The following is a 13,568-nucleotide window of genomic DNA, read 5'->3' as shown; positions in this document are numbered from 1 at the left end:
AGGATCCTGTTGTGTTCTGGCAAGATCTTGCTTCTTGCCACTACTCGAAATCAACGGTAGAATTTAATACTACCAAAAATGGCACTTTCGTCCCAAAAGACATGTATCCACCAAATTGCACACAACTTCGACCAATTGAGGAATTTTGGGCATTAACGAAGGCACGTCTTTGGAAACATGTCTCGGCAGCCGAAACCATTCAACAGTTCGAAAAAGATTGGAAAAAAGTGTCAAAACTTGTCGCCAAGAAGTCTGTACGGAATTTAATGAGGAACGTTCGCAAGAAGGTGCGCCAGCTTGTCTACAATGGCTAAGTAGCAAATGTTGAGAATAATATTCTGTTGTTGTAGTCTAATATTATCAGTATATCGAATAAAATTTGAATATCTAACACTTATGAATTATTTACAGCGAAATCAAAGTGCGTCCATACTTTCTGGGACAGTCTTTAATGGCATTAGTGACGTAAGCGACTAACCGCACTTTTTTTATGGGCTGAATTTTCTCGAAGATGACTCAACAAATTTCGATAAACTTAGGCTTATTTAAAACCTAACAATGTCAATCAAGTTTCGAAGTGTTATGGCTATCATTTCCCTTTCGAGCGATGTATTGTTATATGTGACGTTACGGATGAATCAAAGTGTTTTTTAATGCAACAAAATTTCTTGGAGATAAAAGAATCTATTTCGATGTCTTTCACGCAGCCCGTCTGGGGACGTTTCCCAACCCCGCAAATAGGGTCAGAAAGTTTTTCCGGCCCGACGAGGTGAATGATCTTGAGGTTAAAGCCTCTATGAACGAAAAAAAACTTATTTGAAAGTCGAAGATAGAATCTGACAAATGTTTCAATGAAACTATTTAAAAGTCCAGAGAAAGACATTATCACACCACTAGGTGGATTAGGAAGGATTTTTTATTGTGATTATAGAGGCTTTAAGCATGTGATCATTCCCACCTCGATTCAAAAAACACTTTATGACACTATCTTGGGATCAGCGTAGCGCAGGCAGCGTGAAAAATTGTCAAAGCTAGTTAAAAATTTCCGAATTTTGCAAAATTTTCAAAATGTGAAGAAAATGCATTTCCTTCTCCGAAATATATTTGGGCGGTTTAAGTGATCGAAAAAGCGAGCTTTGCTTGAATTGTATGCAACAAGTTCCTTGTGTCAGAAAATATTTACAGTAATGAGGGTGCGACAAGTCGACCATGAAGTATTTCTCAGCAGTTGTATTTATGTAGCAAAAATCGAACAAAAAACCTTTCAAACAACAGACTGCATTGTTCTTTATGTCAGTCCGTCGAACTCTTATAAAATACCTCGTGAGACTGTAATGAAAATAATCATTTTGTATCAATCAGAAAACTCAAAAGACACCTAAAAGGTTGCATTTTGTGCTGGGAAAATTCGGATTTGATTTTCTAATTTTTTTTTCTGTCATGCTCCGCTCTAAAGATATAGTGTTAAAACGGACACCCATTTACCAAAACAGCAGTTTCTCATTCATTCAAAACGCCTACCGCCCACTTACAGTTGAACTTCTATCGAAATTCCCTTTTCGCTGTAGTCCTCCGCATCGGCTGTGGAATCGAAGGTTGAAAAGAAACTAACCCCGTACATTCCTAATCACCCATCAATTACATAAATCGAGAGAAAATCGAAAGTGTTGCCTTCGGTCGACCTTCACGCAAGTTGGTCGACCTCACCGTCAGTCTAGAACCAGAATTCCGAAACCATTCCTGAAATATAATGAAACCTGTTTGGTCCATTATTGAACACGATCATGCGTCGGTGGTGGCATCGGCGGACCAGGCAGGCAGGCAGACGAAGGCGCGGGTGAAGATTTGCTTAACCCAGTCAGCAGTGCTGGTCGTTGTCCGATCCACAAAACCTGTCCGATTTCAATCCAGAGCTCACTGAACTAGTGAACGAATTGAACATAGAAGGGGGTTCATTGTCTTTCATTTTCCGTGGGTGAAATTCGAACCTGCTAAGCACTCAGACTAGGCCGTGAAGCGTGGTCCAACAGTGAAATTGAAACAACCAACAGACTCCTTCACGGCACCTTTTTTTCTCGCATATCTCTAGGTGCTAGGCATCATATTTGAATAAACGTGTCTTTCGCTTTCTCTTCTGGTGTCAGAGTTTAGCGTTTATTTTTCTTTGTTCAGATGCGCGTCCGCTGTTTGATCGGCGGGTGAGGCGCACGTTTTCAGAACCACCCGCCGGCCGCCGCTACTGGATCTGCCGATGCCGATGATGTGGGTGTGAACACTTTGCCAACTGACCTACATTCTTGGAAGTGGATCAACGGAAAGAATTCCGAAACTGGCGGATCTTGCGAAGATGATCGTTACCGGAGTGTAGATCGGGTTCAATGCACACTCAGCTCGGTCAGTTCAAAGAACCCGTTTGGAATTATTCGCCTGAATTTGGATGATGCCATTTTTCTCTGTAAACTGTGGCAATCGTATTTTCTGCTTTTCCAAGATTTTATCTACGATTCCCATTTCGACAATCGTCATTTGAAAGGTTTTCTCGTCCAACAATCGGTTTCGTAGTAAACAGGTACTTCCGATTTCTTTTCTGTTCCGCCTTCGTATGATTTCGCTACTGCTACTGTTACAAGCCGGTATTGTATCAAAAATGCACTCCAATGCCAACATTAAACACGGTGGTGTCATGGAAATACACCGCGGCACGTACCCAAAATTTCACTTTCACCCGGACTAAGCAATTACAATCAAATTGCTCATTAATCGTACATCTTCTCCCTGCGTTTAAGTGTGTTAAATATTGGAGTTAAATAATTGTATGATTGAGTGTACCCTCCGGGTTTCGCCTTCCTACAAAACTAGCTTGAACAGTAAATGCTCTCAGCGCAAATATTTGAAGTGAACTCCTCAGAAGAAGATACCTGTTGAGTAAGAAAACTGCATGTTGAAACGTTATTTGTCTCAAGTTGTGCTTCATGTGTTTTTTGTTTCAAGTCTATAACAGTGAGTCAATAGCTTCTCAGTTTTTCCCAGACCCCCCTAATCATAGCCTCTGTCACAGTTTCTTGCATATAATATATTAATACATGGAGGCCAAACACGAAAATGTACTATCTTTAAATAATTTGTTGTATTATCTTAAGCTTTCTAATATTGGTAACTTCTTTCAAATTTTAAGAGTAAGTTACTCATATGAAAAAGCTAAGCACAGTCTACCCTAAAGAAAAGCTATGCAATCATTGTGAAAACCCGACTTCTGAACCGAGGCCCGGATCGGTTCGTTGAGATAAAAAAAAAATCTCCGATTTTCACATACTTAGCCTTAAACAAAAAGTCTTCTGGCCGCATACAAAACTTCTGAATTTATTCAGATTCCAATTTTCAAAACTGGGATTACTGCTGATTATGTAAAGTAAAAATGCATTCACTTTCTTCAGAAATGACTGAAACGATTTCTAAAAACTTAAATTCAAATAAAACTTCCTTGGACTTGATGGAAAAATCCTGAATTTCATTCAGATCCGACCACCTGTTTGGGTTCCGATTTCTATAAAACTAATAGGCTAGTTTTTTTTGTTCATAAATACGTTTATTTCATAAGTCAGTTTACATAAGTTTTCCTTCGCACTAGCATCACTTTTACATAGGACCCTTAACTTATTTAATTCGATATAGTCACAACGACTTGAATTTAAAAAAATATATCGCATTATTTTTTTAATATCATAATATGCCTTTATTATAGGGTAAGGGCTCCCTATTTCATCTCATTTGTAAGAACGTTACCTTAAAAACCGGATTTAGCCACTAAAATCACCATGATTTTTTTATATTTCTGCCTAATTCGCCTTGCTTCACATGGAGAATTGATTCACATTCCTTGGAAATTAAAATAATGTTCAAAAAACTAGCTAAAAACACTTCTGATATGTTTACTACTCTGCTCCTAACTCCATCTCAAAGGATTTTTATACATCCTATCGTTGGTCTTTTATTCATCCTATTAGTTAGTAATGGCGATAGCAATGAAAACAAAACATTGCACTATTACACTCTATGGCTCAAACTGTCCAAATTTTTCTTAAAAACCTGACCTGATGCCAACTATAAGACAACACACGATATTTTTGGAACCAGTTTTGAATCATTTCGACGTTTAAAAATTAGTGGGTCGTTTTCGTTACCTTTCATTTGAAATTTAAAATTTAACTGTACAGTAAAATTTGGTAAACTTAACAACGAAACAAAAAAGGATTTTTTTTAAATTAGGCATTAGCCCTTCTAAAAACAAAATGTAGAGCCGGAGATGCCATTTAGACAGATTTATCTGTATTGTATCGATTTTTGCGTTGATTTAAATCAGAGTACAGATGTTATACAGATTTGTACAGGTTCAAAAAAAGTGAGAAGTGTAAAATTAGACTTTTCTCTGTGAGCATCTATTACTATTTGATTGCAGTAATTTTTTTTTAAAGATTATTAATCAACGGACAAATCGCATGTTAAAATGGAAATCTTCGCAGATATGAAGAATTATCTTTTAACATCATTTTATTAGTGAAAACAGATAGAGCAGATATAGACTTTTTTTTGCAAAGTAATACATATTTTCTATAAAAATATCTGGCATCTCTGTGCACAACCGATGAAACACACACACACTTAACAGCGCTATGTTGACATATAGCGAAAAGAAACCAGTGCTACTAGATTTGCCACAATGGTATTTAACACGCTCTTTCTGGTAGTATTCGAAGCCAAAATAGTTTTTTACAATATAAATATCAATAATATAATTAAAATAATGTCACGGATACAAAAAAAACTTGTTGATGATAATTTGAAGAAGAAAAACAATTTTGTATTGTAACATTATGAGAAAATCTGGCAACTTTGCGAAACCAAATGAGAAGAACACAAAGCGCAATCAAGTGAACTAAGTGAAAAACTTTCATCTCATATTTTTGAAGACTTTTATTGTTTGTCAGGTAGTTTTTGAAGTTTTTAATCGTTAATTAAACAAATGGCAAGTGAACATTACTGATTATGAAGTCATCCAGCATTCAATGGCAGTGTAATTGTGCGAAACAGTGATCATGTTTTGAGTCGAATCGTTTAGTAGATATTCAGAAACATGACGAACTGTAGATCTTGAGACGAAAATGTGTCCTAAATCGAAAAGTAAGTTTGTTTAAATGAAAAAAAAAAAAACGATCACCGAAGAATTTAAAACCATTTCTTCCCATGGAAAAGAGTGACAATAGCTTAAATATTCATTTTAAACATTTCACAGTTTGGTTCAGGTACGATAAGATATTATTCATGTTCAAAGCAATGAGGTGAAGGGATGAGATGGCAATAGGAGCTTAGATGAAATAGGGAACCCTTACCCTACCTACTCAAATATATTATTTAAATCAATGTATTGTAATCCTTCAGAAGACCCCTCGACAACGCTAACATAACAAATGTTGTAAATTAATCTTGGCAGTAAAAGTGTCAAATGTCGGTTGCATAGTTTAGAACAGAAATTTGTTTCCGTATCCAGTGCCGATCAAACGGAGATAGTATAAGCTTTTCTGGCTGTATGGTTGAGTCCAGTTAAGCTTGGTAGATAGCAAATAGTAATTAATCACGCTGATGGTTGAGTTTAGTTTATACGAATTGAATTGGTAAGTGAAGAATATGAATGAAGATTAAAATGAGTTATGAATTATGATTGAATTAATTAATAGGGCTCAGCTCAAGAATATATTTCTCGGTAAAGAGACTCGTGTGAATTGATTAGAAATACTAAACGTAAGTTGGTTTCAGTTCCTTATGGTATAACTAATTACATCTAACACCCTTTTCAGGAGATTTTAACATATTCTAATAAATTTGTTGCGATCACGGAAAATCTATTCATTTCTTGTGGTAAAACCACACAATAATTAGCTGCTATACATGACGGGGAATCCTCTGTTTTTGTAAAGCTGTTGATTATTTCAAAAACTTTTTTAGGTAGGTTTATACCAGTAAATTCATTTTTCAACGTAAGCTATTGGTTGAAGTTATGGTAAAAGAACGGGGCTAACATAAAATTGAACAGCGGTCCTAAATGCATTTATTTCAAAATAAAAAGCATCGCTAGTAGCTACTTTTCCCACCTCTCAGTCAATTTTTGAATTCCATCTCGGAAAAATGACTCGGATCTTCATCGAGTAATGTCCTGTTTGTCTTTGATTTTTTGTTGTTGTCGAGAGCGAGGCCAGATTTAGAGGTTCGAAAACCCCTCCCACCACCCCTGAACTCAAGAAATTATTAGGGAAGGCAAGGGCTAGACCGGACACGTGATAAAACCGGATAACTTAAATATCTTCTAAACCTGCAATTAATTCGATTCATGGATTGACTTTGTAAATGCGCTTAGAGATGACGCAGTAGGGATGACTTGGGTATTATAAAAACCATTAACATTTTTTTTGGGAACGCGCCTGATCAGCCCCATGAGGTTGTTCGTGCTATTGATGTGGAACATGGCAACCGAAATTTCTAACTATCGATATTTTCACATCAAAACGCCAATCGGATAGGAACGACGAAACAATGCAACTATCAATAAGTGGATAACTGCATCCTGATGATCCAGAACCATCAACGAGAGGTCACCAATCTGTAACTGAGCTAGGTAACAATAGTTATCCTGATGTTGGGAATTGGTTGGGGATCGAACCCAGATGGTCTGCGAGAAAGGCATCGACGATATACCCGTCCCTCTATAATTATGACTTTTATTGGTTCAGTTTCGATCAAAATACACTAAAAAAAATTCTATTTGGACAAGGAAAATTTTTATTTCAAATTACTCGTTTCCCCGAAAGTCGGTAGGTAGGGAACATAATTAATTTGGAACAAAATTTCAACAAAATCAAAGATTTTTTTTTTTTGAAAATCGACTTCAAATTTCTAAACTTGTTTTTTTTTCATTGTGGGAGTCGATGAAGAATTTTTTCAATATTTTTATTCATAAATTTGATTAATTTTGTTAAAACCACTCCTACCACTATTTTTACCTTAAACAAACTTATGAAACCGATACACTGAAGAAGGATGTAAATAACATTCCGAAATATGCGTACCTGTATTGTAACGTTTGTTATGCTCCATTAAAGTATAGTGACTTTGAGAAAGTGTAAAAAGGTGACAGTGAAATAGTGGAATTAAATAGTACATAAATAGTGCAACTATTCACTCCTACCACATTTTTTGTAGGATTTGTCATTTTTAGACTATAGCCATGTGAATAAAATTGGTAAAAAAAAGGTTGACACTTGTCAAAAGACAGTCTAGATCAGCGGTTCCCAAACTGTTTTGGTGGAATGCCCATTTTGAATATGTTTTCCGTTTTACTGCCCACCAAGTTGAAAAGTTTAAAAAGTCCGCTGACAATCGATTTATCATTTTTGCAAAAAATGGTACAAAAAATAATTTTCTTCTAAATCCTACATGGTAGAAGATAAATGTTAACTTAAGATCCTATCGACCAAAAATTGGGAAAGCACAAAAATGGAAGTCAAATAAAAATCTCACATATCATTGCCCAGCTGGAGAATCAAATAGAGTTTCGATTTGTCTGGGAAAGGTTCGATCATTTCTTTCGTGCGGTATTGGATCACAGAGATAAACAAAAATTTTGACGGCACCGGCAGTGCGCAGTCAGATCATATACCAAGCTTTTTTCTATCGGGAAGTTGTGTTTCATCACATCCACAATAGTTCAGTTGGCACTTGTGAATTGTGCTTAGGTACTCGCCCAAAAGTATCTTGTTGAGTCTTTTATGGTTTTGGTTTCACTCCTTGTGTGAGAAACAAAAATAACATTTGAGGTAGAACAGATAGTCTGAGTGCAATTGAAGCCATTCGCTCAAACGCTGCTGGCAGAAATGAACCGTTTTTCTTGGGCAAAATAAAACAGTGTCTGAATGACATATTGAATAATAATGATCAAATCACAATAGTTTGGGTCCCAGCTCATTGCTCCATTCCAGGCAATGAAAGAGCCGATAGTTTAGCCAAACGTGGTGCTATTGAGGGTGAAATTTATGAGAGACCGATCGCTTTCAACGAATTCTATAGCGCGTCTCGCCAAAGAACACTTGCTAGCTGGCAAGCTTCTTGGGATAAAAATGATCTGGGTCGGTGGATGCACTCAATTATTATTAAAATATCTACTAAGGCATGGTTCAAGGGACTGGATTTGAGTAGAGATTTCATTCGTGTGATGTCCAAACTCATGTCCAATCACTACACGTTAGATGCACATCTCCTTCGAATTGGACCTTCCGAGACTAATCATTGTTCTTGTGGCGAAGGTTATCGCGATATTGATCATCATCGGTTGGACATGCGTGGAGTATCGTGATGTCAGATCTGAACTAACAAATTCCTTGCGTACCCAAGGTAGACTATCCAATGTGCCAATTCGCGACATTTTTGCTTGTCGTAAACTTCCTTACATGAAACTACTTTATCATTTCATTAAGTCCATTGGTGTTCCAATTTAAATTTTATTTTATGTTAGACCCCTTTCTCTTCCATGAGTTCAACCAATAGCCAGCTATACTATATTGAATTAAAGTGAGGAACTGATACAAACTAACCAGAAATAGTTATAAGATCATGTACAATATGAATGTTTTTTATTTAAAGTAATTTATACTAGCAAATCGCTTGATAAAAACAGTGTTTAGATTAACTAATGAATACCAACATACTACACACTTAAAAAACCTGTGATTTTACATCTTATTAGATGCACATAAATGGAGCGTCGCAGCTCATATAAATTTACGTGGAAGAACATTTAAAATTGTGTCTAAATCTCCATACATGAAATTAATTGAAATAATAAAAAAGAATACTGAGAGCAGCCGTCGTGATTTGAACCGAGAATCATTGGATCGCAAGTGCGTCGCGACCGAGCCACCGAAGCATACATCTGCTTTGCTGATAGAATGTGCATTTAAATTCATACAGTCGCGCCTGCTAGCAGAATGCAAGTTACAGTCAAAACCAGTAAAATTCAAGCTCATCTAACATTAAGTCATTACAAATGAGATTTTCCGTCATATGTCAAATTAGGTCTTTATGAATTACATCGTATAAGAGATTAAGTCACCTGTTAAATTCATTTTTTTTGGTGTGTAATATGATATTCGGAATGTATTAGGTTCAAAGTACTATGTATTGTGGATGCCACGGCGAAGAAAAGCTTATGTATATTGCCTATGAAATAAACGTATCTATGGAAAAAAAGATCGAAATTTGCGATGAAACTCGTATTAAACGTATCGGTACTCATTCGCACATCCGAGGTCTAGGTTTGGACGATGTCCTGGAAGCTTGTGCCGTGTCGCAGAGAATAGTGGGCCAGACGGTGGTTCGGCGTACTGCTGGAAAAGTAGTACAAATGGTGCGTGACGGAAAAAATGGCGGTCGATGTATTTTACTCGCAAGAGAGCCTAGTTCGGGAAAGACTAGCCGTTGGAATGGCACAGGAACTAGAAAATGACAATCCTTTCACTAGCATGTCCGGTTCGGAAATCTATGCACTGGAAATTAACAAAACTTAAAACTGATGCGCTTTGTCAGGCATTACGTAAAAGTATAGGGATTCGGATTAAAGAAGAAACCAAAGTTATAGAAGGCGAAGTTGTGGGCATTCAGATTGATAGACTGGCAACCGGAATTGAAACGTCATAGTAAGTGATGAAAACTGGAAAAATGTTATTCGTAAGCCAATATTGCATTATGGCCCGATTCTGTATTGATCTCTCGAATTTACTCAGAATTATTTTCTTCTCATGGCAGTGATTTTTGTTCCATTCCTATTGGGAAGTTGTAATTATTCCAACAAGAAATAGACACTCGAACCACACGTGAATTGCCCGTTTAGCAATGCTCATCATACCAGCACTAAACAGTTGCCCGAGCAGCACAAAAAAAGTTGTGCCAGAAGCCAGCTTGAAAGCATTACTTTAATGTTTGGTACGTATAAGTGTACGAGCGAGAACGCATTGGCCGGGATGTTGAAATCGAGAACCAAGATGTACAGTTACAAACTCTGCCCAACGTGGTAACTGTATTTAAGTGTGCGCAACAGTAAACCGAAAAACAGCATGCTTAAAAGTGCTCATTAGCAAATGCATCGACCCTTTCACTGTGAAAGCTCGACCAACTCTGCCACAGTGTAAACAAGTTGCAATTTGAGCCTTCCGAATGCCAGTCATACCGTGTTGGGAATGATCTTCTTGGAATTATCAGTGCACAACAGAACAATCGTGGCGGCATTTTCTGACCACCGAAAACATGCTACCTTTTCCTCCGGGAACAAAACATTAATTTATTTCTTCTTTATCTTAATTAATGGTTAACGTTTCCGTCGCCACTTCCCCTGTCTATCACCTTTTTCTCTCTCTCTCTCTCTCTCTCTCTCTCTCTCTCTCTCTCTCTCTCTCTCTCTCTCTCTTTCTCTCCTTCCGAGCACAACAGCATCCCTGTCGATTTTCGCTGGAGAGAGGGAAGAAGAAGAAGAAGCAAGAAGATCATCCAATATCCCGACCATCTCGAGAGAGGAAAGAAAGTCAACGAGCAGAAGATACGGTGTCCGAACATGTTTCTTGATGACTTTTATGTTTCCTTTATATTTTGTGTGGTGCTCACTCTGACTGGCCGCCGTACAGCCGACGACCCTGTTCCAGTGCCTGCCTCTATATGTGGCCATGTTCGTACCTAGGCTCGCATCGATAGATCGGCGGATTGCCAAGTGTCCCCCTTCTCCGAATCCGGCCGAGGCCGAGGCCGAATGCGGTTTTTTAATTTAGTTCACAGTTATTCCCACTTGAAAGTTGTTTTGCATCTTTTTCATCACCAACATAGTGCTGCTCGGATGTTGGATTTGTTTCGTTTACTTGAACGATAATTGTAGCAACCACACAACGATAAATCCTGTACCGATTCTTTTATCTTACGGCTATCATTAGAAAATAAAACGGAACTCACTTGCATTCAGAGAAACCCAATTTGGATCGAAACAGCACTCGCACTCCGGATAACTTGCACAGTTGGTAGTTTATTTTTTTCTGCAAATCCGCTAACAGTGGCGTTAAGATTCAATATCCAATGGTATAGTGTACATTCCTGTCTGGTCCTTAAGATCACTTCAATAACAACTTCACAAGTAACTGCAAATCACTAGTCAGGTGCAAAACAAAACCAACAGACCACTACGAATAAAGTCACTTCCAAAGTCAAGTTCAGGCACTTTTGGGAACTCTGTGGCACTTAGTGGAAACGGATCATTCGCATCACTGGCATTCTGATGTCCAACGGTACGGTTGGGGTCCGAAACGGTTACAGTCAGACACCTTCCACTTGCAAACCGCCGCAGAGAGAAAGATCCGAAAGAGACCTTGACACTGAAGACGTTAGACGTATACTGACTGACTCGGAAATGGAAACCGTGCTCACTGGCGGCCGACCTGACCGTGGCAGAGCATCAGCAGCAGCAGTGGTGGCGGCGGCGGCGGCGGTGGCGACGTCGGCAGCGTTGCAATTCAATTCAAAGGAGGTATGTTTTTATGTGCTAGTGTGTTAACACTGCCTGTGTGGATCGTCGTCAGCCAGCAGCGGGCGGCCGAGGATCGCAGACCGAGCAAGAAAGAGAGTAAAATCAACCGGCGCTGCGCGGCGCGGTACGGAGCTTCTGCTTCTAGGGCAATCGGAGCCAACGAGAGAGAGCGCAAGCGAGAATGGTCAACCTGGTTGGGTTGGACATGTCGAACGGGCGAGGAACCGAATGGACAAAAGTATGTTGTTAGAGAGCGAAAAGTCACTCCGTGGAAGAAAGGCGGCGAAAAGAAGCGAAAAAAAACAACAGTTTCCAATTGTGGACCTGGTGCTGGTCGGAGAGGAGGTGGGTTATGTTGCTATGCTCGATGTTGTGGTGTTTGTGTTATTTGTGTAGAGATGTTGCGCGAAGGCAAAGATGTTGCTGAGGTTGATCGTGGAGAGTACGTGCGGTCGTACCGTTCATTGGAGAGTATTTGCGTGACTTTTATCTATTTCCAGAGAGAGGTTCGTCGCTGTCTGTACATTGAAGTCGCTTGCCCGTGAAACATCGAGGCTTTGCATAAAAAGTGATCCGCGATAAGAGCAAAATGTTTTCACAATGAGTTTAAATCGTCGGGGAAACAGATTAGCGGAACAGAGTTCCGATAGCGTTTTATGTTTTAATTTGATGCAAATAATCGGATATAGTGGAATTTCCAGTTATACGACAAGTTGTTCAATAGTTGCACTTTCTACAGGGTTATATCTCCAAATCGAACAGAAAGAACAGTGATTATTAAACGTAAGAAAAAAGATAAAGCCATAGGATGATGGAACATAAACAGTAGTTTAATATAACCAAGTATCATGCAGCACTTTTTACATTCCTGTCACCCTCCTTGAACCTACTTGTGCTTACCTGTTGAAATGTACGTGGGACAGGCAGGTCAATTCGATTTCTTAGGACTCAGACCCGTACCCAGGATTTTGTGTCGATGAGGCATCTGATAAAAAAACAATGTTACCCGATGGAAATGAAATTTGGCAATCTCAATCTCTCCGGGTGGCATAAAATTTTCTCATCATTTGTATCAACAGATTACATTGATCCAACAGATACATTTCGGCTTGACACTAACGATTAAAACTAAAGCTATAACCCTATAACTAGTTGATGGCTGTAATGAAGCAAAATTTTTGAAATGATCGTTGACATCTGCCTTGACGTTTTTCTTTCTCGTATTATATAGCTCCCTAGATTGCTATTAAATTTTCGACATCGACTGCCGGTTCCGGCATTTCAGAGTGATGATTGTTACAGTCGAAAGGGAGAGGGAATGAGGGATGGAAACATTCATTCACCTTTTCAGATGATTTTAATCATATTGATGTTTCAATTAATCTGAAAAATCTTGAAACGAATTTTTCTTCAATATTTTCCAATATGGCATCGAGGGTGTTGAAAAGAAAATGGTTCACCCATCGTAATGATTTATTTCACCTAAATAAAAGAAAATATACATGCACATGTAAATATTGAAAAGAGAAATTTTTGTTTTTATTTTTATCAAAATAGTTGTTTTTATTTTAATCAAACTAGTTGACTTAAACAACAATACAGTTAAGTAATATCTTTGTGAACCCAACTTTTGTGCTACGCACTTTAGGTGTGCTTTAGTTGCAAAAACAAGTTGCTCAAGCGGTAATATTTAACTAGGAGAGTAACTATGATGAACTTAACTTTTCTTTCAATATCTTTAAAAAGTAATGTCAGATCTTTTCATTTTTTTCGCGAGATAAAAATTGGACACAAATTATCTCATTGTTTTTTGTTTTCCTTGCATATGTAATGCTGTATTTCTGGAACTTTTATGATAATATTCTCATGTCGGAAAGTTTTGCTTTCATTTCAAGCAGATAAATCTGGTACAACTTATTTGGCAAGTTTCGAATTGTGTTTTTAAAAATGAAGAAATCTG

At 38.0% G+C, this 13,568-nt stretch overlaps 1 protein-coding gene across 4 annotated transcripts in view; it reads right to left on the bottom strand.

Moving 5' to 3' along the window:
- LOC131428313 (serine proteinase stubble) overlaps window positions 1-11,461 on the bottom strand; it is a 127,194-nt gene extending 115,733 nt beyond the window's left edge. For all 4 annotated transcript variants that reach the window (XM_058592174.1, XM_058592176.1, XM_058592178.1 and 1 more), the window contains exon 1: window positions 11,041-11,461. The gene's annotated coding sequence lies outside the window, so the exon portion shown is untranslated. The remainder of the gene's footprint in view (window positions 1-11,040) is intronic.
- Between the last annotated feature and the right edge of the window lie 2,107 nt (window positions 11,462-13,568).

Source organism: Malaya genurostris, chromosome 2 (genome assembly GCF_030247185.1).
Source record: "Malaya genurostris strain Urasoe2022 chromosome 2, Malgen_1.1, whole genome shotgun sequence".
NCBI classification, from domain to species: Eukaryota; Metazoa; Arthropoda; class Insecta; order Diptera; family Culicidae; genus Malaya; species Malaya genurostris.
The sequence above is the reverse complement of the archived record's forward strand: the minus strand, read 5'-3'. Positions and strand labels throughout refer to the sequence as shown.